The 14530-nt window shown below is 43.1% G+C and overlaps 1 protein-coding gene and 1 long non-coding RNA gene across 4 annotated transcripts in view; one reads left to right on the top strand and one right to left on the bottom strand.

The window, feature by feature from the left end:
- DLC1 (DLC1 Rho GTPase activating protein) overlaps positions 1-14530 on the bottom strand; it is a 370802-nt gene that overhangs the window by 66131 nt on the left and 290141 nt on the right. The gene's annotated exons all lie outside the window — the stretch shown is intronic.
- Positions 189-14530, top strand: part of LOC311584056 — a 42463-nt gene continuing 28121 nt past the window's right edge. The window contains exon 1 of the long non-coding RNA XR_014774771.1: positions 189-3891. This is a non-coding gene — a long non-coding RNA (uncharacterized lncRNA). The remainder of the gene's footprint in view (positions 3892-14530) is intronic.

Here is a 14530-nt window from a genome sequence, read left to right on the forward strand (position 1 = left end):
TGTGCTCGTATCTGATTTGGCTAGTGAGAGTGCTTGCAGCCAAAAAATCAGGGGCTTGAAGGCCACAGGCGTGATTACCAAATCGATAGGAAGAATTTAGCTAGTTCTTAGTAACTATGAAATCCACCTGGGAGAATTCTTACACTCCAGCGTTTGATAGTGCAATAGTCACTGAGGTCGAGGTCTGTTCTCAGAGAATACATAAAGGACAGGAAGGGTAGCTGCCTTCTCTTGTCCTTGCAAGGGTGTGTGTGTGTGTGTGTGTGTGTGTGTGAGTGTGAGTGTGTGTGTGTCAGTGTGTGTGCGCCAGTGTGTATGTATATGTGTGTCAGTGAGTGTGTGTTAGTGTGTGTGTGCCAGTGTGTGTGTATATGTGTGTCAGTGTGTGTGTCAGTAAGTGTGTGTTAGTGTGTGTTAGTGAGTGTGTGTATGTGTGTCAGTGTGTGTGTGTGTTGGTATGAATGTAATATATAGATTAACTGCGAAACTTAGAATCTGATTTCTAGACAGGAAGTATAAACTCTGTGATTCCTGATCTCTCAGAACCCTGAGACAATTTAGCAGGGTCTTCTAGGAACTAACCGTGCGTGTCACACTGACTTTGCACACTTAACTATCCATATCATGTGAGGCGGGGTGCTTACTTCTTTGAACCATAGCATACCCATCCAAACCATTTACCCAACTAAACAATCCCCCCTTTTGGTACAAATGATCAAGTGTAAAGTACTCTATCTAATACATAAGAACTCAAAGATTCTCTAATTGTATACAGGGGGCGGGGAGGGGACAAACACCAAACACCCCTACATGCAAGTCAAAAAGGTTGGATTAGAGAAAGAGCAAGAACGGAAGGTGAAATGGAACCTTTAGGGGGACTGGGAGGAGAAGAAAAGTCATCTCAGGGAAGAGCATGGAGCCTGTGCTTCTGCAAAACAGAATTTGCCACTAGCTCTGGAGGGAACAATAGGAACTAGCAGGGTACAAGTAAGAAAAAACGAGAGGGGCGCAATGATCAGGGGTGATTCTGCATTTGAAAAAAAATAACAGAATGGATAATCATCACATAGATATTTATTAGTTTGTTAATCATAATTAGGGAGCCTAGCCTAAAAAGTTTGAGCCCACAAAGGCCCAACCGTCTATCCATGACCTGTAAAATCAATCAATAAATAAACTCTGACAGGTGATGGTGAGAAGAGATTTTCAATAATCTTATTCTGAGCTCTGAAAAATAACTGCCAACAATGTGGCTGTGTTCCAATTCTATCAAAGTACCTATTCTTGGAGATTCTGCAGAGGAATTTAGATTTTATCATTTTTATTTCATTTAGAATCATAATTATATTCCTTTTCCACCACACCAATTTATATTTCCTCTCATTTCTTTAAAATCAAATGTATGCTTTATTACAAAAATAAACAGTGAAAGAGAAGACTTCTCTTAGCTTAATAGTCTACCCACCCATTTACAGTAGGAGAATTTTTTGAAACTAGATATCATGGGAATATTTCAGAGCCTGGAATTTGTGCATATAACCCAGCTGGGCTTTGTTTAAAATTTAAAGCCTTCAAAACTTTCACTGAAAGAAACCCAAGTTATTTTTTAAGAATACATGCCAGGAGGCACATTTTTATTGTTTATTCTTGTGTCCTATAAAATGTCCTTCATGTTTTTAACCATAGTAAGGTTCAAGGGTCCCTTACCAAATTGTCCCATAATATCAAGAGGGAATTTAATTTTTTGTTATGTTCAGTATCTATGGGCAACACAGTTAGCCAGACTTACTCATCTTTCTATTAAAAGGAAAGTAATAAACAACAATAACAACAACAAAACACCATTTTCCCAAATTCATTTCCTCTTGATGGATTAGCCAATATACAGTTTAACAGAGGAACAGTTGCATTAAACAATTTGTGCATTTAATGGGCAGATGGGGGGGGGGAGGAAGCTAGGTATTCAACCACATCTCTACCTTCTTTAGTCTCACTGAAAATTATGAATGTTATTGCCAGACAAGAATTAGGCAGTGGAGGGAGAGAAAAGTATAGAAAGATGCATCCTGTAATATTTAACTCTTCGTGGGTACCAGAGGGGAGGCCCTGCGGGCACACAGAGGAAGAGGGAGGGAGAGGATGCAGGCTATCCAGATGAGACCTGATAGGCCATGGTCAGAAGGTAGTGGAGGAGTGCTCCCCCACCCCCTACCCCAAATCAGAGATCTAGGGGAGGGGAATAGGGCAGAAGAGAAAGGGAGGGTGGGAACGGGAAAATACAAGGAAGGAGATGACAATTGGGATGTAAGATGAGTAAATTATTATAAATAAAAAACTATAAAAATATTTAACTCTTCCTCCTTGGGCCAAACAATATTTTGGTAATTTACATGAAATTCAGTCGTGCTTCTTATAGAAAAACCTGGAGCATCTGAGATACATACATTGTTCCTTCAACTTTACCGTTACCTTTCTTCCAAAATAATGTAGTTTCTCAGCCAACTCTGATACCAGTGTTAGTCCTTAGAGGGAACATGTGCACATGGGCATGGACACCCCCACTCTGCATTCCTCCTTCCAGTGTCTCTGTCACCCCCATTTCTCCGACACTTCAGATCAGCGGGCAGCTGTTTAACTTCATATTCTGAAAAAAGTGTAATAAATCAGGGTACCCAGCCTACCCCAACTGGTCCTAGCTCTTTTTTACTATCAGAGTCCCAGATCACAAATGCCTGGACCCATGTTGTGAAGCACCTCTCAGAAAGCCAGGGCTTTATCCGTATAAAACAGCTGCAGAACGCAGCAAGGAAATGTGTGTAATTAGCGAAGAAGCAGGCATGTATAGGATTTTTGGCTTTACATTCAGATTCCACTCCGTGATTCCAAAGTGGAGAGTGTTTTTCAATCTACTCGTGTGCGGCTGATTTCCCTCCTAGGCCTCTTAATCAAATACCAGAACTGTGGCATGAGCCCAAAAAACCGTAAGGGATGAGAGCAGAAAGTTCTCGCCATGTGCATCCTCTTCAACTGTAGACAGTTCTGACCAAGGCACAGAAACCCCAGGGTGAACTCTGCCATGGGAAGCAGCTGGGCATCCCACTGCCCTTGGGAGGCAGTGTTGCTTACTTAGCTACCTAAGAGACTCAAGCCTGGGTCCCATTCCCTTATGCTATGATGTTGGTTTCCCTGTAAGATGGCGAGACTACCGCATGGTCTCGCTTTCAGGTCTCTCAGTGGGTGGAGAAGGGACTTTATAGTTGGCTGTCTGTGCTCTGTGCCTCAACATGAAGTCTAAGAACTCCCTTGCTTGAGGCACCACCTCACTCAACACCCCCTCTCTTGTTTACTTATTGTGCAAGCTAAGGGTGTAGTGCCTCAATTATAAACCCAGACAGGGGCTTTCCTTCCGCCACCACGACTCTATCATATAATAACTTTCTTGGGTGAGCTGGCACCCATCCTGTGCAATGGACCCCACACACGCATCCACAGTCTTCTTTGTGACACCCAGAGCAACATGGAACCCTGAGGTGGGTTCAGTTCCCTGATACAAAGGGCTGGGAAGATTCTCCCATCCGGTGTGTGAACCTGAAGAACAAATGGCACGGAGGAAGAAAGGAAGGGATGAAGGAAAGAGTGGAACCCCCCCCCCCCAAAGGGAGACAGGCAATCACAACACTGTAATGCTAAGTTTAAGCAATAAACCTTTGAGTCATAAAGAGTGACTCTGATGAGTGGACCAAATGCCTTTTGACTCAGAGAGTGTTCCAGTACCTGTCCCGGCTTGATTTAAAGCCTTGAAGTGTTTCTCATCATCTCCATGTGGTGTTCAGGGTGCTGCCACCCTGGAATGCTGGGCGGACCTGTCTCCAGTTCGTCTCACCGGAGAGGGTAAGTGACGCCTTGTGGACTCCTCCCTGCATTCTCTCTCCTTTACCTCTCTCATCAGTTAGACATGCAGGATGAATGGCTTGAAACCAGAGAAAGCGTAACTCTGTTAGAATAGAGGGGAAAAGCAGGAGGAGCCTTAGGTAACTGTCGTCAGCACTTTTTAAGGCTTGGTGAAGCCACTAGCTGAAGGAAGGCAAGTGGGTCTGGGGTGTTGGGGTGGTGGAAATGGGCCTGTACAGAAGGTCATTCCACATGCATCCTTCTGCGGTCTAACCTCTCTGCCTAGCTGTACTAACATAGATGATATAAGTATTGAAGATGTTGGCACAGTGACTGGCCTGACAATGAAGTCAAGAATCCTAAGGGCAGTTATGAATGCAACAGCATCAGAGAGAATTTTTTAATGTCCAAAGAATCAAAACCTTATTCTTGAGTCTTCTCCTAACCCACCATCCCTACCCTTGCATCTCTGGCTTGCAGTTGACTGATTTACCCAGCCCTGTTTCTTAAGGAAATAGTTCATATCTTTTAGCAAGATCTTCCTCATAGATATGAGGCGAGGTAAAAGAAAACACACACCACTGTCGTGCCTCTTAACCTGTGTCCTGGGCCCCATGTTTGGAGCCTCCTGCTTCGCATTAAAAATCCATAAATCAATACCCATCATATTTATAGATGGAAGGAACCAAAGATCTCACCTACATATTTACACCATGATTAATACACATGTCAAAGTCCTGTGATGAAGAAGACACATGTTACTTTCAAGGTGTATAAAATTTACAGCAACTTTTTAGTATCATATTTCAACCAATATGAATACTAAAAAAAATATGGGTATGGTCCTGTGGGAGCTTACAAATGTTTCTGATGTAAATAATTGATGTCTAAGAGGCTGGAGATGCCTGCCAGGGTGGCTACGTAGACATGAAGAGTTTTGATCAAACAAATACTGCAATGCTTGTTGTAGAACCATTTCATACATAACCAAAACATCCTATGGAGTTCAGCCAATATCCCAGGCAGAGGAGCTGAAACGATTTTGAAATGTGAAGAACATCAAAGTGGAAGCAGTTATAGTCTTGATCAATAAGTAGTGGAGACTACAGTTTTACACAGCAGGCTTTGGGGAGTCTCTGGCTGTCAAGTTGGTAAGCCTGTCCAACCACCACTGTCCTGGCAGGTGCTCGCGTGTAAGAGTGACTGTTGTACCTTCCCCAAGTCTGACTCTGAGGAGTCTATAGAGACAGCTGTGAGAAGGCTGACAGGCAGCTGAATAGCTGGTGATTTTAGTCTCAGCCAGCACTCCTGTATGATAGCCGCAACCTATAGTAACAACAGTGAAAACGGAAACGTTACCAACAATTGTAGTCCATGAGTTTACAATCTATTTATGTATTCAGTTAACATCAGATTGTTTGGTGAATCATGTAACCAGCCAATCAAAAGTGAGGGGGGAAAAAAAAGAATATAATTGACATAATATTGGTTACTGCTTCTTCCAGGAAGCAGGGAGCAACAGGGGATACTGGTAGAGATGTGTGGGAAGTCTCCTTACACCAGGGCTGCCAGCCTTAGCTGATGGAGAGTCTAGGAGGAAACACGAAGTCAGCCGCGTCAACTAAGAGTCTGTGAGAGCTCTATCGGGATGGCTCTGCCCTGTAGGTATGGAGTAGGGTAGGGAGGGACGAGCTGACGCATTATGGTATGTGACTTAGTGGAAAGCGGAGGAGGACACGTTGCGTGCCGCTTTTAGATCAGGGTGGCTATTGTTTCCAGGAAGCAGTCTTGGGACGAAGCCAGCAAGGTCATGACGGTGTGTAAGGCTCAGAGCACACGGATCCCATCTATCGTTTAAGCCAGTTGGCTGGCACTGGGTGATATGACTGCTCTCTTCCAGGGGCTTCCTAACATTATTTCTCACGATTCTTTTGGTAGTTATGTACCTGTAGCAATGATTCCCATCAGATCTCATTCGGATGGCGACACCAACACAGGGCCATGGATATCCAGCAGTGTGGAACTTAGTTGAAAAAAATTCAATGTTACAGAGGTGCCAACGGATAGGAGGAGGGCATTTGTATGTCTCAGCCTGGAAAAAAGCTCTTAGCTATTTTCAGAATTATCTTTCAATCTAAAGACATCTATCTCCGCAGAGCTATGGTGTGTGTTATGCCCCCCAAAGTAATCTATTGTTTCGTCCGTGTAGCCCTGGCTGTTCTGGAACTTGCTCTGCAGACCAGGCTGGTCTGCCTATCTATGCTTCCCGGAGTGCTGGGATTAAAGTACATGTGCTGCCACCACCCAGCTTGCTTATGTTTTACTAGTGCGCTGGAATACCCGGCAGCTACAGTAGTAGACATAGAAGGAGCAGAGCCTGGGTCTGCACTGTTTACTTTCTGATTGGTTTTGCAGTGTTTTGTGGGTGTGAGCGTACATTCACGGAATAGCTGTCAGCACTAGTAAACAGGGAAGGCATCAGATGCAGTCTGTGGCCTCGACTAGAAGTGCATGATTTCCTTCGGTCCCTTTTCTCGAGCACTCATATTTTTAATGCCTCTCTGGGTCATGTCACTCAGAGCGTAGAAGAGTCCAGAATCGCAGGCTTGTACGAGGGGTAATCTAGATGCATTGATATCTCTCCCCTTAGTAATATGGTCCAGTGTTGTCACTAATATACCATTGGTCAGCCAGGGCCATCCCTTAAAGACCATGAGAAAGGGAGCCACCAAGATTGGCAGAGCCTAAATCTCTGTATATTAGAGTAAATGGCAATACAAAATAAGACAAGACAAAACCCCCCCAAAAAAACCCCAAACCAAACATTATCATCATAACTAATTTTACCACCAAATATGACACAAAACAACAAAACAAAACAAAATTTCTAACTAAACCCAATACCCTTCCTTCCCATGTTTTCTTTATATCCAGAACTCAGCCACGAGCTCAGAACCCTGACATCTTTTTGACTACTGTGTCACTGTCTTTGCCTAATGGTGATGAGCTATAAGTCCTAGAACACCTCCTCCCTTTGCAGCAGCGCATCCTCCAGCACCAGTATCATTGTTTCCCTCCAGGTCTTTGCTGCATTTCATCTGGACCATTAACCTGTGTCTAACTTCTCTGTTTCTTAAGCCATTTTACATAAAACGATGAAATGAGGCAATTTAAAATGATGATGATTTTTTTCCTCAAACATATTTCTGATTATCTATTTTTGTGATTTAAAATCCTTCAAAGGCATTCCTTTATACCAAGTCCAGCTGTTGGGGGAGTAAGGCTGTAGAAGATAAGATCCAGGTGAGGCCTGGCAGGGGAGCTCAGAGGCCTCTGGGAATTGGCCATCGGCTGACTCAGAGTTGTGAGAGCGAGAGGAGAAGCAGATAGGTAGGCTGTGAAGCCATCTCTATAATGAAAATGGCCAAGGTGGAGAAATGTGCTTACTTCCTTTCAATGAAACCCAATTCTGAAAAGGAACTGAATTCTGAGTGGACTAGAAAATGGGGAGGAGCTGAAGTCCGCAACCAAAGGAAACAAACAAAAGACCTTGCCAAGTGGAAGGGCTCGTCCCATCCGAGGGCCAAATAGTCAATAAGAAGAGAATGCTGAAAAATGGTTACCAAAGGGGCTAAGTGGGTGAAGAGCCACTTACAAAGGCAGCCGAGTGGTCTTTGCCAAAGCCTCCCTTTTGTCTTAACATTTCCTATGTTCTTAAGTCTAATTGGGCAAGACTGTTTTTCTGAAAGGTTGCAAAGGGATTTGGTCCTCATATGAGGGATTTGGGGGCTCTGTTGTAAGAGACTCTGATTACACAGCTTTCCATATATTCTCTGCGTGACCTGGACCCCATGGGTTTAGCTGAGGCCCTTTGCCTCCCCTGAGGATTACGGATTACAGCTGAATGGCTCATTGGTGGGGAAACCTGGTATTTTGTCTTCTGTGGCTGACTGAGGATGCTTAATGTCGGGAGTAGAGATTCTTAGAATGGTCAAGATTTTACGTAGCTGGTAACCACCAAGGCACACACAAAAATGAATTTTTAAAAGCAGTTGGCACTGGACCCATGGTTTACCTATAGGGAAAGTCTCTTGTAATAGTATTAGCGTGATGTGCATGGTTCTGTAGGGACTACTGTAGCCGTAACTAATTCCAGCTGTAAAGTATAGCTTAGATTTACCTTCCTCCAAATGTGATTTAAAATAAAAACCAATCAGTTTTAGATCATGCATGTCAAACAATGTAGCCTTCTATATCTGATGATGCTTGCGGGGTACCACTTACTTCGTGTACTTAATCTGTGCTTTTATTTTCCTGTAAATACAGTTCTTCACTTTTTTTTTCATGTTTTAAGGGAAATCACATGTTCAAAAAGAAAGAATCAGGCTAGAGACTGTCTCAGATCTGGATTGCATTATACCTCCCCCATACACTGTGTGTAAATGTGTGTGTGTGTGCGTGTTATTACTTAATTTTATCATTTGCTGTTTGAGACAGACTGAATATGCAGTTCAGCTTCACACCAAGCTCTCCAGTGCTGGGAATAGAGGCATGAGCATCCAGGATCAACTCTGCGGCTTCTACTCCCTTCTCTTTCTGTGAGGCTCCGTCTATGACCTAAAATCTCCATTTGTAAGAATTTGAATGAGCAAGTGGGCCTTACATTAGAATGGCTTCTCATTAAGGCACTTATGACTTCCAGCTGTTATTAGGCATGGACAGTAGTATTTCCCTAGATGAAGTTCTCAGAGCTCTGGATCCACATCTGTATCCTGCCCTGATGCCTTCAATTCAATGGACCATCGGGTACCAGGAAAGAAAACCTAAGAGGACACTTTAAATATTTTTCACCTTCAACAGCAAATGGATGCTATTTCCATTTTTTTTTCCTGTTGTGACATAAATGAGACAAGTTCCAGAAACTGATTTTCATTGCTTAAAATACAGAGATTAATCGTCGGGCTATCTCTGCCAGTCAGGAAAGGGAGGGGAAGCGACAGGAATTGCAAAGCAAGGAAAAGACCCCAGCATCTTTTGTCTTTTGTTCTAAAATGGAAGTAAACTGTCTCTAGTCCAGATAAGCCTCCTTTTGATCCTCCTCAGTGGAGAGACACAGATAAACAATGGGCTGTTTCACATTGGCCTTTAAAATTCCAAGTCAGGCCCTCACCAATGCAAATCTGAATAGGTATTATTTCTGACAGAGAGGCACATGGGTGACCTTCTCCTCGGCCATCTATCTGCTTCCTACTGCAGCCCAAAATCCCCACAGCCCTCAGGAAATGACCTCAAGAGACTTAGAGTTTTGTTTTTCCTGAGATTGACCCTGTGGTTATGGCGGCTGATAGGAGAGTTTAATTTATTATCTCAATGTGAAGGGCAGCATGTACTCCTTTTTGCATGCAGAGGTCATGGCTATAGGAAATGGGGTCTAGAATTTTCTGTGACGTTTATTATTCATCTACGAATGGTACAGCTGCATATATCTTCATCTTTGTTGTATGATGGTTCAGAGGGCGTGGTGAGGCATGGCATTGGGAAACCCAGGGGTTTTACTGCTATGGAACTCAGGGTTAGGGCCTAGCAACACGTCCTGAGTTTACAGTTTGATTGGTTTGTTTGTTTCCCACCGAGACATCAAATACATTTCATGGGGCACACTAGTTTTCTAACGCTTACATTTTAATATCTCAGAGCTAGAAAGAGGCACTGAAATGTGATCTGTTTTGCTTTGGCATGTGTACATACAGAGTTTTAAATCTTGGCTCTGCTGTTGAATTATCCATGGGAACTTGGGGAAATTAATCCTTCAAAAGAGAGATTTTTTTTTTTTTTACAAAAACAAGAAAATAATTCCAATGGGGGTAATTCCTATATTTCTACTTAAAAAAAAAAAGTACTAAGAGCTAATATGCATAAAATATCTTTAAATACTGCCTTGCTTGTAGGAGAAAGTTAGTAAAGATCCTATGTTATGCGCCTATGGATTTAGGGTTCAGGCTGATTCCAGGGGCCCAGAACTTATCTTGTAGCTTTGTCCCTGTCTGAATTGTTGAAACATTAATTTCTCTGTTTGAAAAATGAAGGAGATGGTCAAAAGCAAGATTTTATTTTTCATCCTATCAACATTCTCTTATTGCATCACATTCTTTTCTTTTCTTTTTTTTCCTTTCTCAAGACAGGGTTTCTCTGTGTAGCCTTGGCTATCCTGGACTTGCTTTGTAGACCAGGCTGGCCGTGAACTCAGAGATCCGCCTGCCTCTGTCTCCCGAGTGCTGGGATTAAAGGCATCACATTCTTAATAGAATTAAAAATGTAGAGAAACATTTTTATGGTTTCGGTTTGATGAGAGGCATATAATAAAGCCTGTCTCATCACTGAAGAGAGAACCCATCAATAGTCTTTCACAGTAATTAGGAACGCAGAGAAGTTATATGACCCTAGAATGACACCTAAGTGGGTGAGCACTGTTGCTTTCACAAGCTCACCCCATGGTGTATTTCTGGATGTGACAGAGCAAGCTAACATCACTCTGTCAGCATCTAATGCTGACGGACCAACATCCCTAACATCCCTAGATGGAGGTGCTCCCAGGCGTTTCCATACGGGGTGAGCTTCAAGGTCTTACCCTTCCTATGTATAGTGCATGAAATAATTAAGATTCACAGGAAACAACTTCATGACTAAGGGCTCTGTGACCTGTGAGATCAGAAAGACAATGAATTTTAGGTTTATATAAGGTTTTAAATGTCTCTCCTGTGTCCTCCCTACCAGAACATTCTACCGGTAGCTAGCTCAGGATGTCAAGACTTATCAAAGATCTGAAAATCCTTCAGTGGTGCAGGAGCAGAAGAAAGAAATGTCTTTCCCCTTAAGTTATAATAAGGATTCAGGAAAGAAACAAGAAAATAAAATGCCCAATAAAATGTCAGGATTTTTTATTTAGGACTAAGTAAAACTTTTAGGTATGATGTACACCATTTAGGTACAACCGATCTCCATTGCCATTTGCTTGTTTGTCTGTTTTCTTTTGGTTTTAGATATGGTCTTGCCATGCAGTAGGTCTTGCCTACTCACTATGTAGACATGACTGGCTGGCCTCTGCCTCTCCCTACTGAACAGTAGGATTTAAAGATGTGCACCAACATGCTGGGTCTTACAGTGATTCTTATTTGTGTGTGTGTGTGTGTGTGTGTGTGTGTGTGTGTTACATGCATGTGATTTGATTTTGTGTGCATGCACTTGTGTGAGCACATGTGGAGGCCAAAGAACTTGAGTATTTCCCTCTATTGTTCTCTGTATTGCCTTGACTCAAGGTCTCTCACTGGACTGGAAGCACCTAGTTTTGGCTAGCCTGGTTGGCTGGCTAGTGAGTCCCTACAGTCCAGTGCTAGAGTCCCAGGCATCCACGCTTAGCTTTTTAGGAAGATGCTGGAGATCTGAATTCTGGTCCTCAAGCAGGCTGGGCAAAGCTGTTAACCTTGGAGCATCTTTCCAGCAAAACATGTCTAAGATATGTGAAGCGATTAAGGATGAGGAAAGCTCCTGAAAGTCCTCTACTTCCTTTCAAATGTAGGTTAGGTACAGATGAAAGCAGAAGTCTAGGAAGCAACATCAAGTCAAGGCTTTGCAGAGGGTATAGCTAAAGATGATGAGGAAGCTCCCTTCCCTTGGAGGGAGTCCATGCCTCCCTAGGTGATACTCCAGGTGAGGACTTGTGGGGAGGCAAGGGATGAGATGCTTCTCTCTGAAGTGAATTCCAAAGGAAATCTATGGTAGCAGTATCTTTGGGAGCAAGCAGGCTTACCTCAGGAAAGAGGTCAGGAGCACTGTTTGTTTCCAGAGCTAAGCCTGTGGAGATCACCGTGTCTCTACTCCATCACACCCATGAAAAAGTTGACCCTAATAACAACAGCCCCTATAGTTCTGTACTTCATCTACATGGCGCCATTCTCTTGGGAATAATGCATTTTATAGGCATCATTTGGGAGTAGCTGTTTTTATAACTAATTTATAGAGTCTGAGGAGTTAAAGTGGTAATTATTTTAAGAGTTAAGGCCCAGCCCGGTAAGGGTGCTTACACAAACAGTCCATTAAGAGACATGCAACCGGACTCATAGCTCCTTGATGGGATGTGGCCAGCTTTGTCCTATTTATCAAAAAAATAAATAAAATAAAATAAAATAAAAAAACAAACCCTGTAGGAAAGCTTTAGAACGTTGGCTCTCAACCTGTGGGTCATGGCCACTCTGGGAGTCTAACGGCCCTTCACAGGGGTCATCACCTAAGACCATGGGAAATCACAGACATTTACATCATGATGCATATCAGTGGCGAGATCACAGTTATGAAGTAGCAATGACAGTCATTTTATGGTTGGGGGAGTCACCACCACACAAGGAATATCTTAAAGGCTTGCAGCGTTAGGGAGGTTGAGAGCCACTGCTCTAGAGTAACAGAAACCCAGGAAGGAAAAACAACTCAGGGCTACAGGAAAACTGTAGCAGCTGATGTTTCAGACACAAGGCGGTGCGGCCTGAGCCGCACACCACAGCGCACTGACCCTTCCCACCCGCTCGTTTCTTGTGAGGTACAAAGTGGGTTGTAGTAAAGGCTTGTTAGAGTAGAACAGACTGAGTCCATGCACAGAATAAATTTGGATCTAGCCTTGGAACACAGCGACTCTGAGGTAAGCACTAACCCTGACTATAATTCCTTCTCAGAAATGACAGCAGGAGACTCGGTGTATCTTAGAGACCTTGGAGCTCACACAGTCAGTGGGAGCCTAGGGAGCTGAACTTGACAGAATCCTGTCTGTCAGCATCTTGCCCCCTCCCTCTCCTACCCCCTCCCTGTTCCTCTCTTTCTTCCTCTCTCCCTCACTCCCTCTCCCTCTCCTATTCTCCCTCACTGCCCTTCCTTCTCCCTCTTTCTCCCCACTAGACAAACAGGGTTTCATTGGATACCCAGGCTGGCCTCCACCTCTCCTGCCTCAACCTCCCTGAGTGCTGGGATTCTGGCACAAACAAACTTCCGATGAAGATTTGTAAGGTTGTGTCTATTTCAAGTACACACACAGATGCTCCATTCCGTGGTAGCACAGCTGTTCTCACGGGAACTTACTTAAGTGCTCCGTCTGAAGGGAATCTGAAGAGGAAGTTTCAGAACCTTTCAGAACCTCCCAGAACCTGAAAGATTCATTTTCACTTTAGATTATCCTCGTTTTGGACTTCTCGTGTCTCATTATTTTCTGCTGCACCTCCAACTTTCTGAGATGAGGGGTATTGCCTTTTTGCTTTCAGAACCTCACTAGATAACTCACTGAGCTGCATCACTCACGCAGGCATGGTGCTGGAGCAGGAGCTGAGAGCATACATGTTGATAGGTAAGCACAGAGAGATCTCACTGGGAATAACGTGGGCTTTTGAAACCTCAGACTCCACCTCAGTAACACACCTTCTCCAACAAGGCCACACTTCTCGATTCTTCCCAAACTGTTCTACCAGCTAGGGACCAGGTTTCTTATGTTTTTGTTTGTTTGTTTGTTTTCTTGAGACAGCGTTTCCTTCGCTGTCCTGGACTTTCAGGAGATCCTGCAAAGATCCACCTGCCTCTGCCTCCCCAAGTGCTGGGATTGCAGGCATGTACCACAGTGCTTGGCTGGGACCAAGTATTCAAATACACAAATTTATAGGGGCCATTCTTATTCAAACAACCATACAATTTATTGTCCTTATTTGAACAAAAGTGTTGCTTCTTTCTGTATACGTCCATCCTTTGTATTTTTAGTAGAGTGTCAACTCAACTACTTTGAACTTTTACTGTATCATTTTAAAGATTTGTTTTTGTTTTAAAATTGTGTGTATATGTGTGTTTCTGTGTATGGTTTTTTTTTTCAGGTGAATACAGTGTCCACAGAAGCCAGAAGAGGATGCTGGCGACTCTGGGCCTAGAATCTCAGACAGTTTTTTGTTCCTAATATGGGTGCTGGGAACCAAAGTAGGGTCCTCTACAATACCAGTACTCACTCTTAAGCATTGACTTATCTTAAGTATCTTTGTTACTTTATTAGTAAATAGATTCCTAGACCCCAATGGGAAACATCTATCGTGTGTCCCAGAACACAGTGGTTTATAGAGATATACCAGCTATAAAGTATGTATTAGACATCTTTAGTACTATAAGTTTGTAGCCTTTAGTCTCAAATTGTCACATAGCCTTCAGGCCTGTTATATTACATTAAAAATATTCATAATACAGTTTCAACAAACTATATATCTGGTAAACAAATAGACTCTATAGGCTCTTCTGATTTTTTGTTTTGTTTTCGACTAGTTAATTAATTAGTATCACCTGTGGGCCAGGACATTGTGGGCAGGGGGCTGGGGAGATGGCCTGGATAGGATGGCACATTGTGGAAGTCAAAGAACAGTTTTGTGGAATTAATTCTCTCCTTTTAGCTTTACATGAGTTCTGGGGATAAGGTCACCAGGCTTGTGTGTCAAGAGCTTTTATCTTCTGAGCCTTTAACCCTTGAATTTTTTAAAAAACATAAGTTCCTAATAACTGCCAGAGGGTAGTTGATGAACAGAGCGTGTGTTACCTGTGCCAGTTGTATTCTCAATGGCCTATTGAAGAA

Source organism: Acomys minous (genome assembly GCF_964271855.1).
Source record: "Acomys minous genome assembly, chromosome: 15".
Lineage (NCBI taxonomy): Eukaryota > Metazoa > Chordata > Mammalia > Rodentia > Muridae > Acomys > Acomys minous.